Source organism: Pantherophis guttatus, chromosome 12, assembly GCF_059756535.1.
Source record: "Pantherophis guttatus breed Tessera chromosome 12, ASM5975653v1, whole genome shotgun sequence".
In the NCBI taxonomy this organism is placed as follows: Eukaryota; Metazoa; Chordata; class Lepidosauria; order Squamata; family Colubridae; genus Pantherophis; species Pantherophis guttatus.
Genome location: NC_142074.1, coordinates 23,883,689 through 23,907,877, shown reverse-complemented (window position 1 = coordinate 23,907,877; position 24,189 = coordinate 23,883,689).

The window sequence follows — 24,189 nt, the reverse complement described above, 5'->3', positions numbered from 1 at the left end:
TAACTTTACGCTTTCCAGACCTAGGAAACAAAAGTGAGGACAATCACTAGATGGCCCCAGAAAGTTAAGACTTTCTGTTCTCCATAGGGCCTCGTGGGGGGGGAGGCCCGTTTTTTGCTCTCCCCAGGCTCCAGAGCCTTTCTAGGAGCCTGGGGAGGGTGAAAACGGCCTTCCCCAGTCCCCAGAGGCCCTCCGGAGGCTAGAAACAGCCTGTTTCCCTACTTCCGGTGGGCCCAGAAGGCCTGAAAATCAGCTGGCATTTAGTAGGGAAATTTTGCAGCCCGAACACACTTTTCACAATGGGTTGAGCCCCAGCTAAGTGCCCCACTTAAAAATGCAGCTTACGGTGATGTGAAAAATCCATGGATATTGGTGGGTTAATCCTTTCCATCCATCTCATTTTTAATTTTTTTTAAAAAAGGACGAGAGATGGAGGGAGAGAGCCGTGATGATTTTTTTTTAAAAAAAAGTACTATTATGTACAGGATACAGACTGCAAATTAATTGTTTCGTTGTTTTAAAGGCCCAGGAGATAATCCTTGAAGAACAGCATCCGTTCACAAGGTTTGCATTATAAGGAATATCCATCTTTTGCACCAGTGGTCTGTGCTGCATTCGTGTTCCCTTTTTAGTCGTTTGCAGAAAGCCATTTGCTCAATTCATTTCTTTGCTAGTTTCTCTTAATGTATCCGGTCTTAAAACTTCAGCAGTTTCAGTAAAAGCAGCAAGGACCAATTGTTTGGAAAGTAGACACGGGATTTTAGTTACCTCATTCTCCAGGAAAGGATAAAACCCACATAGGGTTTCCTGCTGATCATGCTAAAATGAAACAGAGATATGCATATCAGCCTAAATTCTCAAAGGAAGGCATCCTTTCATATGTATACATAGAGGCCCATCGTGTTCTATTTGTTTATTTATTCAGCCAGATCCTACAGGATTTCCTGGCCACTGACATGGTTGCTCAGATTAAACATCTACTGTTCTCTTTTGGGATAGATGATGCGATGTAAAATGCTGGGAATGAATAAGGAGTTTTAAGCCCCCCCTCAAAAAGAAAGAAAGAAAGAAAGAAAGAAAGAAAGAAAGAAAGAAAGAAAGAAAGAAAGAAAGAAAGAAAGAAAGAAAGAAAGAAAGAAAGAAAAAGAAAGAAAGAAAGAAAGGAAGGAAGGAAGGAAGGAAGGTGTGTGATAAGAAAAACACAGCTTAACACAGCTAAATCTAGTTTACTCCCATGCTACTTGTTAGACGTCTTCAAAGCTTTCTATCATTGCAAGACAACCTTGTTTTTATCAGTTTGGGATAGAAGAGGATATTTGTAGCTCAAGGTTGACCGGTGAGGTCCTTGGTGCTCTCTGAGGACCTCAAGGACCCTACAGTCCTCTTCTTCTCCTCCTCCTCCTCCTCCTCCTCCTCCTCCTCCTCCTCCTCCTCCTCCTCCTCCTCCTCCTCCTTTTCCCCTTCCTCTTCTTCCTCCTCCTCTCCACAAACCCCTCTCACTTCTAGCACTGATGATGATATCTAGTTTGGGTCATGAAACATCTGAAAGAAAGCTAATTAAGTTAAGAGAACATCAAGGACCCCACAGTCCTCCTCCTCCTCCTCCTCCTCTTCTTCTTCTTCCTCCTCCTCCTCCTCCTCCTCCTCCTCCTCCTCCTCCTCCTCCTCCTCCTCCTTTCCCCCTTCCTCTTCTTCCTCCTCCTCTCCACAAACCCCTCTCACTTCTAGCACTGATGATTTACCTAGTTTGGGGTCATGAAACATCTGCAAGAAAGCCACCAAGCTTAGAGAACACCAAGGACCCCACAGTCCCCCTCTTCCTCCTCCTCACACTGATGATGTTACTTAGTTGGGTAATGAAACATCTGCAAGAAAACAACCAACCTCAAAGAGCCCCAAGGACCACACAGTCTCCTCCTTCTCCTCCTCCACCTTTTCCCCTTCCTCTTCTTCTTCCTCCTCTCCACAAACCCCTCTCACTTCTAGCTCTGATGATGTTACCTACTTTGGGTCATGAAACGTCTCTAAGAAAACCCTCAAGCTCAGAGAGTACCAAGGACCCCACATTTTCATTGCCGTACTGCTTCACGCCAGTTTTCCTGCATTTGCAATGTTTAATGGAACACGTTGCCCAACTGAAAATTCATGCCGCTTATGATGACTCAATTCCTTCTCCATAAACCCTAACTTTTCAAAGTTGCAAATAAGAACCGTTTGGACTGTACTCACGTCCGGCAAATTACCAACAACTTCCCTATAACAAGACAATTCACCGAGCAGTTTTATATATATATATATATATATAAAGGAACTAAATCGAATCGAGGCTGATGCAAGCCACATCCATTAGATGAAATCCATATTTCTCAAAATCATTTAGACAATTCCCCAGGCTTTTCAAATTGCTCAGAGCCTCCCTTGAAATAAAAAGTCCAAATTGCCCCTCAGTTCTCTGGATTTAAAAGCAAACTGCATCCATGTAGGGCGGAAGCAAGCGAGAGCCACGAGCCCAAAGATAATGAACTGAAATTGAGCTCAAGAACGGCAAGCTAATGTAGCTATGGAAATCAATAACTCCAATGAAATATGTTAGAGCAGAAGGACGCAGAGATGGCAAATGGGCTCGCAATAGAAACATTTGCTGGGAAGAAAGGAAGAAGGCTGTTTAGTCCCTACCCCTCTAAATACATAAATTAAAAGATCCTCAGTTAATCCAAAACAGCATTTCCTGCCCTTCACCTTTATGGTTGAAGGCTCAACATGTTTTGCCCGTGGAATTAAGCAAATATCTATGGAGATTCTCAGCCATCCAGGTCATGCTTGTCCCAAAAGTGCTTTTCTCAAGAGGCAACTGGACTTCAGCTCTGAGAGAAGAGAAGAAGCTTCTGAGAGAAGCTGAGGAAGCTTCTTGGATGAGAAGCGAAACCTCTTCAAAGAAAAACCAGAAAGTCCAGTTGACTCTTGAAAAAAAGCATCTTTGGGACAACTATGTTCTAATCAGTTTCATTTACCCACTCAAAATCCCCGGGACAAAAAGCACTAACAGTACAGGTTTTCCAGGAAGATGGCAAGACCTTGGAGGAAGAGAAATACCTGTCTTATATCTATTCAGGTCACCGGTCCCTTTAGGCTAGTCCTGTCTATGTTACTGTAAGCAGCTTTTCATGTTTTCAGAAAGGAGTTTTTCATAGCTTCAGCCAGAGTTCTTGGGACCGAATTTCAAATCTACTGAGTGTCTGGGAAGGGTTGAGTCACAGCATCTAATATGAGGAGATGAGAGTAAAGTCTCCTTGAAGCTCAGCTGAAGTGTTGGTTAGGTCACGAACTTCATGAACCCCTTCAGCACCAATCTGGATTTGATTTCCACTACCTTCTTCCCATATAAGAAATTAGAATTTGCTATGCTTAGATGAATTGAATGTGGTATATTATAGAAAGAGAGAGAGAAAGAGACAGACGGGGGGAGAAGAGAGAGAAAAGGGAGAAAAAAAGAGAGAGAAGACAGAGAAGACAGAGCAGAGAGAGAGAGAGAGAGAGAGAGAAAAGAGAGAGAGGGGAGAGAGAAGGGAGAGAGAGAAGAGAGAGAGAATGGATAGAGAAGAGAAAGGAGAGAGAGAAAGAGAGGAGAGAGAGAAGAGAGGAGAGAAGAGAGAGAGAAGAGAGAAAGAGAGAGGAGAGAGAGGGAAGAGAGAGAAGAGAGGGGAGAGAGAAGACACAGAAGAGAGAAAGAGGAGAGAGAGGAGAGAAAGGAGAGAGAGGAGAGAGAGAGGAGAGAAGAGAGAAAGAGAAAGGAAAGAGAGAGAAGAGAGAGAGACAAGAGAGGGAGGGAGAGAGGGTGGGAGAGAGAAATTTTCATCTCATCAAGTCACCAAGTTGGTGAGGCCATGAACGCTTGCTTTTTAAGAGTACAATACAGTGTCTACAATATGGAGCTTTCCCATATTCCCATGGCTTCCAAATCTTGTACAATCAGGATTCCAGTGTCTGTTGCACACAGCTACACCACACTTGTGAAGACTGACTTCTCAGTGACCTCAGTCAGTGTGATTTACAGTAAGTGGGAAGGGATTTGTCCCCGAGAGAGAAGATTCTTTCGGAAGGCCTGTCAACTAGATGCTATCGAGACCCCGTAGCCTTCGACCATCCCTTCATTGACTTGCAACCACCACAGGGGAAACCGACTGACTGATTCGTTTCTCAATCTTTTGACTTTACTGCTTTGTGAAGATGCTGCTCATTCATGTGGCTGTACATCCTGTACATTTGCCAACCACCCCCTGCACGCACACACACAAAAAAACCTCCAACAAAATGACTGTTAATTACAGGCCCTCTTAAATGCAATGAGAAAATGTCCTTGAGTCAGGGGTGAAATGCTACCAGTTCACACCGGTTCGGGCGAACCGCTAGTAATAAAAGCTACCGGTTCATCCCGCCATTCTACTTACCTTCAAAAGGCTCCTTTTTCCGCGTGAAGCGCACGTTTGGTGCGTACTGTGCATGCATTATCTTTTAAAGAACAGAAGGGAGAGGCTGTGTTTATAAAACAGAGCTGAGGTTTCTGTCCAGTAATGCAACTGAGTTTTCGGTATCCCTGGGCTGTTTCTTCAACGTTAGTTGGACTATATGGGAACCTTTTTGTGATGTGAAAGCAACCGAATCACTCTCGTATCCATCGGTACTGATCTACCCACATGGAGCTGCTCAACCGTCATACCTGAAGGTTCAAAGATAAGGCTTTGGAGCATCAAAAGTCCATCACATGTTTAATGCTAAAAGGCCTATAAGGCATCCATTAAGTACATTATTCAAAACACACTTACGGAGTCTGTGTGTGTTTTGTGAAAATTCCATGCTGGGTTACTAGGGGCAGGCTTAGCATGCTAAACATTGAGGTGGAGTTGTCTGTCTGTCTGTTTGTCTGTTTGTCTGTTTGTCTGTCTGTCTGTCTGTCTCTCTCTCTCTCTCTCTCTCTCTCTCTCTCACATAATCTCTATCTATTTCATCTCTATTTCATCTCTTTTTATCATCTCTTTCTACCATCTCTCTCTCTCTCCCTCTCTCTCCATGCATCTCTTTCTCTCTTCATTTCTATTTATCATCCGTCTGTTTATGTACCTCTCTGTCTAATATCTATCTGTCTATCTATCTGTCTGTCTGTCTGTCTGTCTGTCTGTCTATCTATTTAATTTATATATCTCTCTCTCCATGCATCTCTCTTGCTCTTCATTTCTATTTATCATCCGTCTGTTTATGTACCTCTCTGTCTATTATCTCTCTCTCTATATCTATCTATCTATCTATCTATCTATCTATCTATCTATCTATCTATCTATCTATCTATCTATCTATCTATCTAATTTATCTCTCTCTCTCTCCATGCATCTCTCTTTCTCTATTCATTTCTATTTATCATTCATCTGTCTGTGTACCGCTCTGTCTGTCTGTCTGTCTGTCTGTCTGTCTGTCTATCTATCTATCTATCTATCTATCTATCTATCTATCTATCTATCTATCATCTATCTATTTTATCTCTCTCTCTTTTCATCTATATCTATCACCTATCTATTTATCTTTCTACGTATCTCTCTCTCTCTCTCTGCCTCAATGCATCTCTCTCTCATCTCTATTTATCGTTTATCTATTTATCTATGTCTCTCTCTCCATGCATCTCTCTCCCTCTCTCTTTTCATTTTTATCATCTATCTGTTTATCTGTCTGCCCCCCCATTCTCTCTCTCTCACACTATACATCTACCTATTTAACTTTCTCTTCCACCTATTCATCTTTTCTCCTTGCAGATCCTTCTCTTTATTTAGTAACATATTTTGTTCAGTGGCAGATGACTGATTTGTTCTGCAAAAGAGGAGAGAGGGATTGGGCTTGATGTTGTGTACAAACCCTGTCCTTGGGGCGAGGGACGGGGGGAGAGAGAAAAAAACCAGCTGTTCCTTTTGGAGTTGTGAAGTGCTCAAGCAGAATAATTGAAGTGCTCTCTAGCAGTGTCTTTCCTAATGTACCTTTGCGTCTGCCTCATGCAGAACCCCGCACACACGACAAGTAGGCACAACATGACGGATTTTTAAAAAATTGATTATTTTTCTTCCCCAGGATAATTGGAAGACAACTGGTCATCGAGCCATTGTTCCAGATGAAGGAACACCTAGAAAATGAGGAGGATGCTTATTCCACTGGATTTGTATATTTGTCTCTCGTTTTATTCCCCCCCCCCCCAACGTAGTTCAGAAATTCCTACGTGGAGAAAACGATGGAAATTCGAAGCGGAGTCTTTAAAGGAGTTTCTTTGGACATTCTACCTCTTCGAGGAAGGTTGTTAATAGAATAGAATAGAATAGAATAGAATAGAATAGAATAGAATAGAATAGAATAGAATAGAATAGAATAATTTTATTGGCCAAGTGTGATTGGACACACAAGGAATTTGTCCTTGGTGCATCTGCTCTCAGTGTACATAAAAAGAAAAGATACATTCATCAAGAATCATAAGGTATAACACTTAATGATAGTCAGAGGGTACAAATAAGTAATCAGGAAACAATATCGAGATAAATTGTAAGGATCCAAGCAACAAAGTTACAGTCATACAGTCATAAATGGAAGGAGATGGGTGGTGGGAACGATGGAAAGATTAATAATAGTGCAGACTTAGTAAATAGTTCGACAGTGTTGAGGGAATTATTTGTTTATAAGTTTTAGGCAGGAGTTAAAGGGGCAATTTTGGGACATGCTGAATTCCTGGATGGAATTATGGATGCTATAATCCCTCCTATCTGGAGATCACTATGTTGTCCTTCTAGAATTGAGACCGTAGTGATAGCTCAGAAAAAGGGTTATAATGCGAGCAGGGAAGAACCCAGAGAGCAGAATCTATTCTGCAGTGCATATATTGTTGACATTTTGGAATAGGGATGCTAGGCCATCATACCGAATCAATGTCTATTCGAAGCTTTAGATACTTAATTCCAGTGGTGGGATTCAGCCGGTTCAGGCTGGTTCGCGTGAACCGGTAGTTAAATTGCTGGCTGGCCCCGCCCCTTCCCACCCCGCCCCTTCAAGCAGTCCCCATGCACCCCATTTTGGCTCCCAGGTAAGTGCAGAGAGGCCTCCTAGGCCCAAAACGCATCCTCCCCGCTTCCGGTTTTTGATCCCAGGGGGATACAGCAGGCCGAGTGCTGCCTGTTACACCCCCTGGTGTTACACCCCCTGGCCACGCCCACCATGGCCACACCCACCCAGTTGGACTAGAAGACCTCTAAGGTTTCTTTCAACTCTGTTGTTCTGTTCTGTTCTGTTCTGTTCTGTTCTGTTCTGTTCCGTTCATTGGGAAAGGCAAACAGATCAATGTTAAGATGCAAGAAGGAGCCAAAAATTGGATCAAGCCAAGAATACAGCTAGTCCACTCCATATTTCATAGTGATGATCTAGTTGTATCCAGGATCTCCCAGGCAAAAAAGCAAGGGGAAAAAAAATCGATTTCTGGTATTGTTTCTCAGCTGACGATACTGAAAGTATATTACCTTGGATTCAATTTTAGCTTTTAGAGAAGCGGTTTGTCCCTCAGGGAAGACAATCAGCACGTTGCAATAAAATCTCCAGGGGACAATCAAATGCCCCAAAGTTTAAAAAACCAGAAAATAATCTTCATTGACATTAAATTCTAACAAGAAATGACAGAATTTAGAACGCAGTAAGCGACTGTGGATACCTATGATGTTATTGACTTTTTAAAGGAAACTGTTGAGCAGAGGAAATTCTAAGAATCTTCAAATTTGGGGAGTGAGTTGTGCATCAATAGAATAGAATAGAATAGAATAGAATAGAATAGAATAGAATAGAATAGAATAGAATAGAATAGGAAAGTAGAGAATGGAATGGAATGGAATGGAATGGAATGGAATGGAATAGAATAGAATAGAATAGAATAGAATAGAATAGAATAGAATAGAATAGAATAGAATAGAATAGGAAAGTAGAGAATTAGAATGGAATAGAATGGAATGGAATGGAATGGAATGGAATGGAATGGAATGGAATGGAATAGAATAGAATAGAATAGAATAGAATAGAATAGAATAGAATAGAATAGAATAGAATAGAATAGAATTCTTTATTGGCCAAGTGTGATTGGACACACAAGGAATTTGTCTTTCGTGCATATGCTCTCAGTGTACATAAAGAAAAAAATAAAATATTCGTCAAGAATCATAAGATAGTGATAGTCATAGAATACTAATAAGCAAACGAATCATACTAGGAAACAATAAAACAATATAAGTTGTAAAGGTACAAGCAAGATGGATATAGCCATAAGTGGGAAGAGGTAAGTACTAGTAAGGATGAGAAGAAGAATAGCAATACTGTCTTAGTAGCTAATTTGACAGCGTTGTGGAAATTAGTTGTTGAGCAGAGTAAGGGCATTTGGGAAAAAATGTTCTTGTGTCTAGTTGTTCTAGTGTGCAGTGCTCTATAGCATCGTTTTGAGGCTTGGAGTTGAAACAGATTATGTCCAGGATGCGAGGAGTCTGTAAATACGTATTTTCACAGCCCTCTTTTTGACTTATGCAGTATACAGGTCCTCAATGGAAGGCAGGTTGGTAGCCATGGTTTTTTCTGCCGTTCTAATTACCCTCTGAAGTCTGTGTCTGTCTTGTTGGGTTGCAGAGCCAAACCAGACAGTTATGGAGGTACAGATGAGAGACTCAATAATTCCTCTATAGAACTGTATCAGCAGCTCCTCGGGCAATTTGAGCTTTCTGAGTTGGCGCAGAAAGAACATTCTTTTTTGTACGTTTTTGATGACACCACAGCTGTGTCGTGCAACTTATTCCTGGAATGTGTAAATTATACCACGTCAGAAGCATCTTTTCAGGTTGTGTCAGCCCACCACACGAGTCCCAAAGTTGCATTTCGAAAATGGAGCTGAACTTTCTTGGGGTTTTTTTTCTTGAAAAAAAGAGAATTTCCAGAGACCCCCAGCTGCCTGAGAATACCCCCAGACTACAGATAACCCCTATGCAAAAATTACGGGGTTGTAGGATATCCCCTGAAGAGTCCTGAATTTCTTCGGCCCCCATCGGTGTAAATTGCTCTCAGCCAGTCCTCAAGAAGGTGCCAAACTATTATCGGGTGCACAGAATCCATCACTCGGGGAGCAATCACTCATTCCTAGAGAATTATTGATTTTTAGGGCTTTTTTTCCATGCATAATACTCGCAGAAGTATTCCCTTCAAGAACTGATGGCCGTCAGTCCTGAAGCATTTGTCTTCTTGCATAACGCAGCTTGGTTATTTATTTTTGTTCGAAAGCTGTTTTGCCACCATTAGTTATGGGGGTGTATGTGTGTGTCACTCTGTGACCAGGTGAAATCAATGCGTCCGATGATTAGAAATGGGGGAGAAAGGGAGGCAGCGCCTGAAGGGGCCTGAAAACTTTCTTACCTATATGGGAAGCCCTCGACTTACGCCCGCACAATGGAGCCCAACATTTTTGTGGCTAAGCGAAACATTTGTTAAGCAAATGTTGACCCGTTTTGCGACCTTTTTGTGCTGCAGTTGTTAAGTCAGTCACAAGGGTCACTAAATGAACTGTGGTAAGTCGAGAACTACCTGCAGGTACTTCCTGACTTACGACCATAATTGAGCCTGAAATTATAGTCATAGGTCATAGCAATAGCAAGCAATCACACTTAGACGTATATGCCGCTTCACAGTGCTTTTACAGCCCTTTCTAAGCAGTTTACAGAGTCAGCTTATTGCCCCCAACAATCTGAGTCCTCATTTTACCCACCTCGGAAGGATGGAAGGCTGAGTCAACCTTGAGCCGGTCAGAATCGAACTCTTGGCAGTGGGCAGAGTTACCCTGAAATACTGCATTCTAAGCACTGTGCCATCAGGAAGGAGAATGAGAAAGAGAATAAGAGGGAAGGAAGAAAAAGGAAGGAAGGAAGGAAGGAAGGAAGGAAGGAAGGAAGGAAGGAAGGAAGGACGGGCAATAACACTTAGACTTATATACCACTTCACAGTGCTTTACAGCCTTCCTTCCTTCCTTCCTTCCTTCCTTCCTTCCTTCCTTCCTTCCTTCCTTCCTTCCTTCCTTCCACTAGCACCTAGACTTCACAGTGTCAGTGTCATGGATTACAGAGTCAGCCTCTTGCCCCCAACAATCTGAGTCCTCATTTTACTAACCTCGGAAAGGTGGAAGGCTGATTCAACCTTGAGCCGGTCATGATCGAACTCCTGGCAGTGGGCAGAGTTAGCCTGCAATACCATCTTCTAACCACTGCGCCACCACAGCGGTCCTTCAAATGGATGATCATATGATTGTGCCAGATTTTATCACCCTTTCTGCCATGGTCATTAAATGAATGTGGTGGACATAAACTAAATCCTGTGGTCCTTAATTAAATTCATGGTTTTCTATGGGGTGTTTTTTTTTTCTTTTGCTGGAAACCAGACATAAACCCTGGTTTGCGGCAAAAAATGTCATAAAAACACCCTCATGTGACCATAGGATACTGCAAAGTCATGTGACTGCAGGGGGGGAGCACAACTTTAAACTGTCATTAAGCGAGCAGTTGTAAGTCAAAGACAACCTGTATTTCTGCCTCTTTGGGATGTGTTTTATGTTTTTCATTTACATCACCTTTTTCCCAAAACCAATTTGGAGATAGACAAAGGAGAGAAATCATGAGACCGTTTTATACTCTCTTGATTTACATGGAACACGTTGCTTATAATAAATGAAATCCATATATCTGGGCGCCTAAATAATACATTTTGGCCACTGATTTAGGGAGCTCGTTTTTTGTTTGATTTTTTTTTTTAAGGGGGAAAAATGGCAGCTGAAGAGCCGAAGAACAGAGAAGTTTTAGGAGAAGGTTCTTCCTTCCGATAGGTGGTATCTGATAATGGCAGCCAAAATTTGTGAAAAATGAGACATCAGATTCAGTGGTTAATTTTGTTCTGCCCCAGCTACGGACCCCAAAGAACGCAGCACACACAAAGTCCGTTCAAACCTTAGCTTACTAAATACATCAGTCTTTTTTCAGCGGCCTGTGTAGCTATTAGCTGATTCTGACAGCGAGGAGGCTGGTGTGGTGCTGCGCCAGCAGCCTGGGCAGCTGGCACTCAAATCAGACAATGAGGAGGCTGGAGAAGATGTGGTGCCAGAGGCGGGGGATTCAGAACCTCCAGAAGCTCCCTTAAGTGAAGAGGAAGAGGAGGAGGAGCCTCTTCTCGATGCACAGGCGCGCAGAGCAGCCAAAAGGCAGGAGTGGCTCCTCAGGAGGAGATCTCCTCGAGAGTAAGGCTTGGGGCTAATTGGCCACTCCTTTAGCCTATTTAAGGAGGAATGCCAACTGAAGCAATTTGCAGGGAACAACTTCGTTCACATACCTTCGTGTCTTGTCTTGCTTATCTTATCAGCTTCCTGCAAATTGCTTCTGGGCATTCTGCCAACCATAGTAAGCTTTCAGTTATTATTCTTTGAATTCTTGGTGGCTGTTAATGCAGTTAATTAACAGCCGTTGTTGTAAAAGACTGGTTTAATTTATTAAACTAAGGTTTGAACGGACTTTGTGTGTGCTGCGTTCTTTGGGGTCCGTAGCTGGGGTAGAACAATAATACAGCAAAGAAGGTGTATAGTAAGGACAAGGTTAATGTGTTCCTAGTAAAGTGTTACTACACTAATTCCGGTGTAGTGTTATAATTTCTATCCATGTTGCTGCTATATCTCATGACCTCGAGCTGGCCCTGAATGCAGATAACATATGGCTTGCAGAGCTGATCTTAAAAAGAGCAAAAACAACTTGGATTTTTACTAAACAGAATTCAAACTATTACTAATTAAACGATCACGACATTGCAAAATGGGTCTAGGACATTTTACAACTGTAAGATTTCAGGCAGAAATACTCCAGCAATTAGATGCTGATATGCCTTCGGGAACATGTGGCCACTGCTATTATCCTACTTCTGAGAAATGGCAAGAGTACGAAACTTGTTCGGTAGAGAAATGTCACCCAGTGTTGAGGTTCTAATGATTTTCATCCCCTCCCTCCTGCCACCGGATCCAAATTTGTTTGGAAAAATGCATCCACTTCCTTCCAAGATGATTACTCTATTTTTCGGACTATAAGACGCACCGGAGTATAAGACGCACCAAGATTTCGAAGAGGAAAACAAGAAAAAAAAATAGTTTTTGGCCTTCGTGCATCTGGTTTTTGCCCTCCCCAGACCTCAGGAGCACTCTGCAGGCCTCCCAAACCCTCTACATGTCCCATTTTTGTGAAAAATGGGCCTGTTTTTGACAAAAACAGGACACACCGGGGGGGGGGTGGTTCAGGAGGCCAAAAAATTGCTGTATTTGGTGTCAGCACTTCAAACTGCATTTACTCTAGTGCTGACATAAGAAGGAGGAGCGGAGGTGTCTGGAAAGGGACGTTTGACTTTTCACCTACTTATTTTCCCTGGAGATAATATCCCCTAGGACAGTGGTCCCCAACCCCCGGTCCGCGGACCGGTGCCGGGCCGTGGAGTACCTGGCACCGGGCCGCACAGCGGCCGGGGGACAGGAACGCTTCAGCGCAAAGGCTCCTGGGCCGTGCGCAATGGGCCTGCGCAAAGGCTCCTGGGCCGTGCGCAATGGGCCTGCGCAAAGGCTCCTGGGCCGTGCGCAATGGGCCTGCGCAAAGGCTCCTGGGCCGTGGCCCCACCCCTGCGCGCGCTCAGCGGGCCGCGGCGATAAAAAGGTTGGGGACCACTGCCCTAGGAGATGGGATGGGAGGGGGGAAATTCCTTTGAGTTGGAGCAGTAGATAGGGATAGAGTAACTTGGAAGATGGCCAATGAGTGCAGGGGAGTGGGGAATGAAAAGGGAGGGTTTTGGGTCTGGAAGTCAGTGTTGGCTACGATGAGTCGGGCTTTGAATGTCGTGCTTAATAAATGGGAGTTTTCTTCAAAGACTTTGTTTGAAATGCAATTTATTTGAGACGACCTCGAAACTTGACATTCGGTGTATAAGACGCACTAACATTTCCACCCTCTTTAGGGAGAGGGAGTGTGTCTTATACTCTGAAAAGTACAGTACTTTGGGTTTGCAAGATTGGAGTCCCAAGTGAAGATGTGAGATTTATTGATTGATGTTTTACCTATGGACAGAATCTTGCCGGACTAAAGCAACTGTCTGCGTAGCTACACTCTACGGTTTAATAGACTATACTCTTATGGATATTCTCTATGAACTGTTAAGGAGGGGATTTCTTTGCTCTCTTTCTACCAGCTATTCCAAGCTCCACTGTCTCTTTACCCTCAGGGAGGCATCCCTTCCTCCTGGGACTTCTGGCTACATCACACCAATTAATTGTCTCCAATTCTCATCCCTTGTTCAAGGAGCATTATTTTATGCTTTCTTTAAGAATCTTCATTCAAGCTCCGGTTGCTTTATTGGAAAAAAAAAAAAAAGTTCACATACAAAGAACATCAAGCTAACGAGGAATTAGAATCGAAAGCAGAAGGTTTACATCTCAAAGTGAGGATTATAATTCCCTCAAGTATTCCCTGTTAATATTGTTCATTAATATAGGTCAATAAACAGAAACGACTCTCCTATTTATTTATTTATTTTTGCCCAAGATCTCTCAAAGGGAGAGAATTAGCAAATAAATATTCACTCACACTAATTAACTCACAACTCCGCAACCGCACAGTGTCAGTATCAAATGTTTTATGTCATCGGATTTCAAAAGAACTTTTATCTCATTTCGGTACCAGAATAAAGAAAACCAGGCGCATGAATATTTCAAACTGTTCATAATTAAAACTTCATGCGTTTGGCACAGAAACTTTAGCCAGCCGAGCCAATTGTTTCCTAGGTCTACAAAAAAACAAAACAAAAAAACCCCCCACAATTTCTCCTTTACAGCCAATGTGCTGTAAAGCTGTCCCTACCTAAAATGCCTAATCATCGTTGTCATCCCGTTTATTGCTCCATTAATATTCAAAGCAAAACATCAAATGTTCACTAAGATGTGCACTCTTCAATTTATCATGAAGGAATGCCGAGGATGATTTAAGATAGACATTGATTCTGCAAGCTGAACATTGTTAAGCCAGGATAGGTAACGGAGAACCAGAGTGCACAGCAAAAGAGGAAAAGTGGTGAAAATCAGAAGAAGAATTTATTTATTTTATTTATTTTATTAGTTCGATTTATATGCCGCCCTTCTCCGGAGACTCAGGGCAGCTTACAATGCGTTAAGCAATAGCCTTCATACTTTTGTATATACCTGCTTAGTAGGGCTTTTGCCCCCCCGCCCCCCCAAGCGGTGTTCTTTTTTATACAAAGTCAGCTTATTGCCCCCACAATCTGGGTCCTCATTTTACCTACCTCGGAAGGATGGAAGGCTGAGTCAACCTTGAGCCTGGTGAGATTTGAACTCGCAGTAATTGCAGGCAGCTGGTGCTACTTAACAGCACTTTAGTCTGCTGCGCCACCAAGGCTCTTTTACCTAACCCCGATGGATGATGTGTCACACTTGGGAAGAACACTCATCTACACAACAGCCAAAGTGTCCCAATTAATGAAAAGAAGGACTAGGGGAGACATGAGAGCAGTCTTCCAATATCTCAGGGGCTGCCCCAAAAGAAGAGGGAGTCAAGCTATTCTCCAAAGCACCTGAAGGTAGAACAAGAAGCAATGGGTGGAAACAAATCAAGGAGAGAAGCAACCTAGAACTAAGGAGAAATTTCCTGACAATGAATCAGTGGAAGAACTTGTCTCCAGAAGTTGCAAATGGTCCAACATTGGAAGTTTTTAAGAAGATGTTGGATAACCATTTGTCTGAAGTGATGTAGGGTTTCTAGCCTAAGCAGGGGGTTGGACTAGAAGACCTCCAAGGTCCCTTCCAACTCTATTCTACAATTTGCCTCTTCTACTCCAGAAAAAAGCCAAACTAGGTGGTAATTAGACAACATTTTACAGGACAATTGCTTTCCCCCTGGCACTAAAAGAAGGAGTTGTGATCCTTGCTTGTATTAAATTCCAAACAGGGAAAGAATTCAGGTCATTCTAGTTGCCTTGGTAATAACGCCACTAATTCTGCAATGCTCCCTGGACCAGATGTATAAACATAGGTTTAGCATTGTGTCTATTCTGATTCATAGCCAAAGTCAACCTCACTATTCAGGGTAAATGGGGTTGGTGGTGATATTGAAGGAAGTTTGAATTATTTAGATAATTTATTCAACTGATCTTTCGGAATAGAAAACATGTGAGTTTTTATTTCACTTACCTTTTGGTAAATGAGAAAGGGGAACCCTTTTATTCTTTTCTTCAGCAAAAAAGAAAAAGAAAGAAAGAAAGAAAGAAAGAAAGAAAGAAAGAAAGAAGAAAGAAAGAGAAAGAAAAAGAAAGAAAGAAAGAAAGAAAGAAAGAAAGGAAAGAAGAAGAAAAACCCACCAACCTTGGTGTAAACATGTTATTGTCACCATTCCTATAGAGGATCCAATAAAAGAAAATATGTGTAGCTTCAGGTTGAATAAGGGGTCCTCAGTGCCCTGTGAGTTTGGTAGTTTTCTTGCAGACATTTCATTACCCATGTAGGTAATGCCATCAGTGCAAGAAGGGAGTGGGGTTTGCAGTGAGAAAGAGGAGGAGGAAGACTGTGGGGGTACTTGGTGCTCTCTGAGCTTGTTTTCTTGCAGACGTTTCATTATCTAACTAGGTAACATTATCAGTGCTAGAAAGCTTTGCAGGGGGGAGGAGGAGGAGGAGGAGGAGGAGGATGACGACATTGGGTCCTTGGTTCTCTCTAATCTTAGTTGTTTTCTTGCAGACCTTTCATTCCCCAACTACATAGCATCATCAGTGCTAGAAGGGAGTAGGATTTGTTCTCTGTTTAAACATGAGTTTTTGTTCTTGGTGATTCCTTGATTAGGCTAATGTTCATTGTTCAATTGTGTGTCTGAGTCGGTAGTTTCTTTCTTTTTTTTTTTAATGAAGGTATTGTTTACTGCTTGCGTATTAATCTTGGAGTTAATCTTGCTGGGAAGTAAGTGTTTTTGACCTTTTTTGTTCCTTATTCGCTTTTTGATTGTCCAATAGAAGATGATAGAAGGTAGAAGATAGAAGATAGAAGATAGAAGATAGAAAATGATAGAAGATAGATGATAGAAGATAGAAGATGATAGAAGGTAGAAGGTAGAAGATAGAAGATAGATAGAAGATAGAAGAAGATAGAAGATAGAAGATGATAGATGATAGAAGATAGAACATGATAGAAGATGATAGAAGATGATAGATGATAGAAGATAGAAGATGATAGAAGATAGAAGATAGAAGATAGAAGATAGAAGATAGAAGATAAAAGATAGAAGGCAGAAGGTAGACGAGGGACGCGATGACTCAGTGATTCAGTGGCTAAGATGCTGAGCTTGTCGAGCGATAGGTCGGCAGTTCAGCAGTTCAAATCCCTAGTTCTGCCTAACGGGGTGAGCTTCCGTTACTTGTCCCAGCTTCTACCAACCTAGCAGTTCGAAACCATGTAAAAATGCAAATAGAAAAAGTAGGGACCACCTTTGGTGGGAAGGGAACAGCGTTCCGTGCGCCTTTGGCATTGAGTCATGCCAGCCACATGACCACGGAGACGTCTTCGGACAGTGCTGGCTCTTCGGCTTTGTAATGGAGATGAGCAACGCCCCCTAGAGTCGGGAACGACTAGCACATATATGCGAGGGGAACCTTTACCTTTATAGAAGTTCACTTAAAAAGCAAAAAACCTGAAATTTTCTCTGCCGATGTTCCAAATAGCTCCTGTACTTTACAGACAGAAACAAGCACATACACAACATGTAATTTCTTACAGACTCTGAACCCCCCCCCCCGCCCACATCAAATAAGAATTATGAGTTTTAACCTTGCTCTGGTCTTCAGAAGAAATGGGAGGCCTCACAATGCTTTAGTAATTAGCACACGACAGGAAAAAAAAATAAATCCATAAATCACCATTGAGGCAAAATAACTAACAAGAGATATTCAAATGCATTCACATTTACATATTTACAGTTGTGTGTGTGGGGGCGACCCTCATTCAACAAAGCTGGTCCCTCCAGTTCATTGTCTCAGTATGGATAGTGTTGTTATGGTGAATGTCATGAATGCATATTAACAGCAATTAGCAATCCATGCTAAATGACCTACAATACAAGGCCATTGATGCTCAGCTAATGTAATCACGGCATAACCTCGGTCCTATTGTTTAGAAAACACATTTTTCGTACGCTGAGATGATGAAGACCTTTTTGAGGTACCTGTTCCTTCTAGGTAGGAGGTACAGATCCTTGCTTCTAAGGGGCCATTGGGGTTTTTTTCACTATTATGGAAGACACGTCTGGGTTATTTCCAACTGCTCATTGTAGCTGGGATACAGTGGGCCGTACTGGGAGAATTGCTCCGAACCGGCTGAATACAGTCTGTCTGACCGTATCTATCTATCTATCAGAATAGAGCTCGAAGAGACCTTAGAGGTCCTCTAGTCTCACCCTCTCCTGCTCAAGCAGGAGATCCTATACCATTTCAGACAAGGGGCTGTCCAGACGCTTCTGTCCAACGATGAAGCACCCACAATTTTCGAAGGCAAACACTTCTACTGGTTAATTATCCTCACTATTAGACAGTTTCTCCTTAATTCCAGGTTGCTTCTCTCCTTGATTAGTTTCCATCCATTGTTTCTTGTCCTGCCCTCTGGTGCTTTGGAGAATAATTTGACCCCCTCTTCTCTGTGGCAGCTCTTCGAATACTGGAATATTGATATCATATCTCCCCTAGTTCTCCTTTTCTCTAGACCAGGTAAATGCAAATCTTGCAACTGTTCTTCCAGGCCTCAAATCATCCAAGTTGCTCTTCTCTGCACTTTTTCCAAAGTCTCAACATTATTGAAACGTTATCCAAAACTGGATGCAGTATTCCAGTAAGGTTTTATTTTTTTAATAAAGCAATACTAATACTTCACATGATTTTGATTCTATGCCTCTGTTCTATAATCAATGAGGACTAGATTGGGAAAAGAAACGACAGATACCAGTCAAAGAGGCATCTCATCTGGTGTAGAGAGTAGAGAAGATGACCTTGTGCAGAGGATATAGAAGATGGCCTTGATGAAAAAGAGGAAAGATCTGTTGCCAAGGCAACAAACAGCGAAATGGGGCTTAAGCAGTGATGGGATTCAGCCGGTTCGCACCACTTCGGGAGAACCGGTTGTTAACTTTCTGAGCAGTTTGGCAAACTGGTTGCTGGAAGAAATCATTAGGGCAGAGAACCGGTTGTTAAATTTTTTGAATCCCACCACTGGGCTTAAACCTATAGAAATATAGGTGTGGATGAAAATACCTAAGGTGTACATTATATTCCCTTAATTCACAGGATGCAAAGAGAGGGAGGAGCAAAAGCACTTCACCCTTGCAAAATTCTGTTACTATAGTCCCGTGATGACTCTCTGTGGGCCCACATGCTGTCACCAGCTGGTCTTCACGGGCACCAGAGCACTGGAAAATGGACCAAAAACGGGCAAAAACTGGCCTGAAAACGGCCTGAAAACGGCCCCCAAAATGCCCAAAAAACAGGTATGCATGTGCTGGCCAGCTGGGTTTCTAGCACCTTGGCGCTCACATGTGGATACGCATGTACACGCATTCCAGTTTGGGCACTCGGTGCTGAAAAGGTTCGCCATCACTGCTATAGTCGTTCTAATCCTACACGGAATCTGTTTCATGTCTATGGAGATTCTCAGTCATCCAGGTTACGGTTGTCCCAAAAGTGATTTTTCAAAAACCAGCTGGACTTTGCTTTTTTTTCTTTGAAGACATTTCCCTTCTCATCCAAGAAGGTTCTTCAGCTCTGACTGAAGGTGGAGAATGGAAGGACCAGATGTCTGCAAAGAATATATATATCCTTCCATTCAATGGTGAAATCTAAAATTTGTTACTGCTGGTTCTGTGGGCGTGGCTTGGTGGTGTGGGGGGGGGTAATGTGACTGGGTGGGCGTTTTTTAACTTTTAAAACCATTTTTTCTACAACCTCTTTGGCGAAGAGGTTGTAAAAAAATGCTTTCAAAAGGCTCTGACGATCCCAGCTGAGTTGCCTGATCGGCAGAGGCTTTTTTTCTTTTAAATGCCTCTGACGATCCAAGCTGAGTTGCCTGATCGTCAGAGGCTTTTTTTTCTTTTAAATGCCTCTGACAATCCAAGCTGAGTTGCCTGATCGGCAGAGGCTTTTTTTCGTTTAAATGCCTCTGACGATCCAAGCTGAGTTGCCTGATCGGCAGAGGCTTTTTTTTCTTTTAAATGCCTCTGACGATCCCAGCTGAGTTGCCTGATCGGCAGAGGCTTTTTTTTCTTTTAAATGCCTCTGACGATCCAAGCTGAGTTGCCTGATCGGCAGAGGCTTTTTTTTCTTTTAAATGCCTCTGACGATCCAAGCTGAGTTGCCTGATCGGCAGAGGCTTTTTTTTCTTTTAAATGCCTCTGACGATCCAAGCTGAGTTGCCTGATCGGCAGAGGCTTTTTTTCTTTTAAATGCCTCTGACGATCCAAACTGAGTTGCCTGATCGGCAGAGGCTTTTTTTCTTTTAAAAGCCTTTGACGATCCCCACTGAGCCGCACGATCATCAGAGGCTTTTTTTTTTACTTTTAAAAGCATTTTTTCAGCCGAAGAGGTTGTAGAAAAAAATGCTTTTAAAAGTAAAAAAAGAGAGCTTCTGATGATTGTGCAGCTCAGCTGGGAATGGGGGAGGGGGCACGGGGATTTTTGTTACCGGTTCTCCGAACCACCTGCCTCCATCACTACCAGATCGGGCGATCCGGTCCAAACCGGGAGCATTTCACCCCGCTTCCATTCCCACCATTCCATCAGAACCGGAGAAGTTTCTTAAACGAGAAGCGAAACGTCTTCAAGGGAAAAAATCCAGTTGCCCCTTGAAAAAGCACCTTTGGGATCTCTGTTCCATGATTTGGTCTACTTGTAGGGCTGACCTCTTGATGGAAAAACCAAGGCAAAAGGGGCTAAGAAATTAAAAAAAGAAACAAAACTACAACACAAGCCTTGATAGTACAGTGGTCTACGCACCCTGTTATTAACACAGCTGCCTGCAATTACTGCAGGGTTCGAATCTCGCCAAGGCTCAAGGTTGACTCAGCCTTCCATCCTTTCTAAGGTAGGTGAAATGAGGACCCAGATTGTGGGGGCAATAAGCTGACTTTGTATAAATATACAAAAGTATGAAGGCTATTGCTTAACGCATTGTAAGCCGCCCTGAGTCTCCGGAGAAGGGCGGCATATAAATCAAATTTTAAAAAAAAAACATTTGAAGCTCGTTTTCTCAAGCTATCACTCTGACTCAGATCAGATTTCTGCACTCCCAGAAGACACTTTGGAGATGATTTGTTTCTCTTGCCCAAGATATGATAATGTGACTTGTTGATATTATTTCAGTCATATCTGGGAGGGGGGAATTAACATGCTAATTACAGTGGCATCTTGTGATGGAAAAGCAGTTGGCAGTGGTAACTCTTGCCTGTCTCGTTTTTCCTTCTACCATGGAAACAGTCAACAGAATACGCTGTGTGTTGTCAGACAGAGTGGAAATCAAAAATAGGTTTCTCAGGACAGTGTCAGGAACGGTGCTGAGACTTGCCCTGCCTTAAATCAAAGGTCCAACTCATTCTGGCTCTTCTACTAGCCCTACATGGGAGGTCCCAACCTGTCTACCATGTGCAGAGGGTATATTTTCTCCAGCTTGGAACTACAAGTGAAATACTACAGCATCGTTCGCTTGCTTATATGTACGCACGGACCTTCCCAAGTGCAGCTAATGAAGATCTATTTGGAATTTTCTTTTGAGAAATTAAGCCATGCATAACTCTGCTCATTAGTGTCTCTGTAATGAATCAAAAGTAGAGGCCCATCTCCTGGTCTTTCTTTTCATCTTCTCAACAGCTGTGTGAAACAGGCTCAGATGAGGGAGGGTTACTTTCCCAGATCACACGAGCAAATTAATGAAAGGGGTGGGGAGGGCTGAATCAAATCTACTCTTCCTTTAAGAACATAGATGACAGATTATCAGATTTGGAAGGGACATTGGAGGTCATCTAGTCCAAGTAGGAGACCCTACACCATTTCTGACCGATGGCAGTCCAGTCTCTTCTTGAAAGCTTCCAGTGATGAAGCTCCCACAACTTCTGAAGGCAACTTCTGTTCCATGGGTTGATTGCTGTCACTGTCAGACAATTTCTCCTTATTTCGGGGTTGAATCTCTCCTTGATCAGTTTCCATCCATTGTTCCTTGTCTGGCCTTCAGGTGCCTTGGAAAATAGCTTGGCCCCCTCCTCTCTTTGGCAGCCCCTCAAATATCAGAAAACCGCTATCACGTCTCCCCTAATCATCTTGGTTGCTCTTCTCTAAAAACAGTCTGGAAGTTGGACCAGACAAAATACCTGTTTAATTCAGCATCCATTTTCAATAACATCAATAAAGTGCTGGATCAACCATATCAGTTCATCCAATTCTGGTCACCATGTTGCTAAAAAATTGCCGGGGTCCTAGAAAGAGTGCAGAGTGCATCCCTTTGTGAGTATTCTTTGATTTGCTCCATTTTTGGGGAGCGTGTCTCCTAAGCTGTACATCTGACATAAGTTGTTATGCACAAATAATTTTTATGTGCTTCTTTTCTGATACATCCATTTTTGCAATTCCTTCCAGATGTGTCCTTGGTTCTCCACAGTTAGTCTGTGCCATTTGGTCTGCTTTAAGTAGGATAATTAGGATAGGATAGGATAGGATAGGATAGGATAGGATAGGATAGGATAGGATAGGATAGAAAATTAATAGAATAGAATAGAATAGAATAGAATAGAATAGAATAGAATAGAATAGAATAGAATAGAATAGAATAGAATAGAATAGAATAGAATAGAATAGAATAGGAATAGAGTAGTGTAGCATAGCATAGCATAGCATAGAATAGAATAGAATATGAATAGAATATAGAAAAATAATAGAGTACAGTAGAATAGCATAGCATAGCATAGCATAGCATAGAATAGAATAGCATAGAATAGCATAGAATAGCATAGATTAGAAAAATAGAATAAATATTGGAATATAGACTAGACTAGACTAGAACAGAATAGGTTTTTTTTAATTGATCAAATGTGATTGGACACACAAGGAATTTGTCTCCGGCGCAGAAGCTCCCCGTGCCCATACGAACAACAAGGTGATAAGTCATAGATCATAAATCATAAGATGCAATCATAATCCTAAAATACAAACAACGAGTGTCAAATCATAAGATACTAATAGGAGAAATAGTAGGAAGGATGAGAAGGTGAGAAAAGTGGGAATAACATTTGGAAGCACAGATCCATGATTCCTGCCACCACACTAGTGGTGGGTTTTTACCGGTTCACCCCGGTTCGGGTAAACCAGTAGCGGTTGTGGCGGGAGGCTCCGCCCACCTGCCCGGATGTCATCACGGACACTCTACGCATACGAGCCGCGTACGAGCTCACAATTCCAAACCAGTAGTGAAGGTAAGTGGAACTGCACCATACATTAGAGCAAATTACCCTAAAAAGATCTCTATTGCCATTGTTTCTATAGTCTTCTTTCTCCTCAATCTATCCCTTAATAGGTACGGGCAATGCTAATCATCTTCCATAGTCATATTCCTGCATGAACAAAAAAGCATAAGCTTAACTCCCGTCTTGCTGGCCTTCCACCAATGGAAGCTTTTGCTAATTAAATTGACTAAAGTGCATTTCCCTACCTCCATATGTCCCCGCAGCCTCCTTTCTCGCGGCAAACACTGAGGCTGCCTTGCTTGTAGCCCAATCAGTTGTGAAATTTTTAAGAGCTCACTAATCAGCACTGAGTGTTTATTGGTTCCCAATGCCTAGCTTTTCTCCTTCCATCAATTTTCCTTCAATTCACGTTTTTTTTTTTCTTCTTTCATTACCTGAAGCATATTCTTCAATGTTTACAGCTACACGACCTTAATAGGAAGGAGCTAATTTGGCAAGAATAACCAATTAGTTCTGCAGGACGGCTTGAAATTCAGCTGAATTTGGACTCCGTCATTACATCGGTAACAATGCTAGCTTGCTGGCGAATTGTTTTCTCAAAAATAGGAATAATATAGCAATAGAGGGTGGTATGAACTTATCGTTAAAGCAAGAGAGCATAATTTTAAGACGTCGGGTTGAAATGAAGCCAAGTTCTATGGAGAAGCTTCCAGCCAGACATTGTAATTTAACACAACTTGATTTTCTTTTGGATTGAACCTAAGTCTTCCATTGGAAAACCAGACCATATTTTTTTAAAACATGTACCGTATTTTTCGGAATATAAGACACACTTTCCCCCTCCCTAAAAGAGGATGAAAATTTGGGTACGTCTTATACACCGAATGTAGCCACCCAAACAGAGAGCCTCTCAAACAGCTTCCAAAAACTCCATTTGAGAGGCTGCTTTTGCAAAGTTTGCAAACGGAGCTTTTGGAGCTGAGAGCCTCTCAAGCAGAATTTTTTCCCCCTTATTTTCCTCCCCCCAAAAATAAAGTGCTTCTTATACTCCGGAGCATCTTATATTCTGAAAAATACAATATCTTTTAATATTTGTCATTTAAAAATAAAAAATCTGGAGGATATGAATGGGTTGGACTCACAACTTTGTCAGATCTCTGTTATTGTCAATTCACGTGTTTTACTGTTCTACTTCAGAAGATAGTAAGGGCTGAAAAAAAATAGGTCGCAAACCCCCAATTGTTCTTCAAGGTGCTTAAAAGACGTGATACGATGAAGGAACGGGACCCGTCGAAGGCATAGCGCAAGTGAATAGCGGTTGTTTCTTTCATATTTCACAAGCAGGCATCCATGCTCAAGTAAACCGAATCAGATGAGGTCTTTTTCTATTTTTAAGGACTTTCTATTTTTAACGGTTTGCCCTTTGGAGAACAGCATAATTACCAAGAAGCCTCAAGCTAGGTTGATTCCGTCCCTCTGCAAATTAAAACACAGAACAGTGAAATGAAACTACATAATGCATTACTCCATGTCGACTCTCCGGCATACTGTATATTTCTTGGTCTGAAATGAGCCCATGTGGTTTTGAAATGAC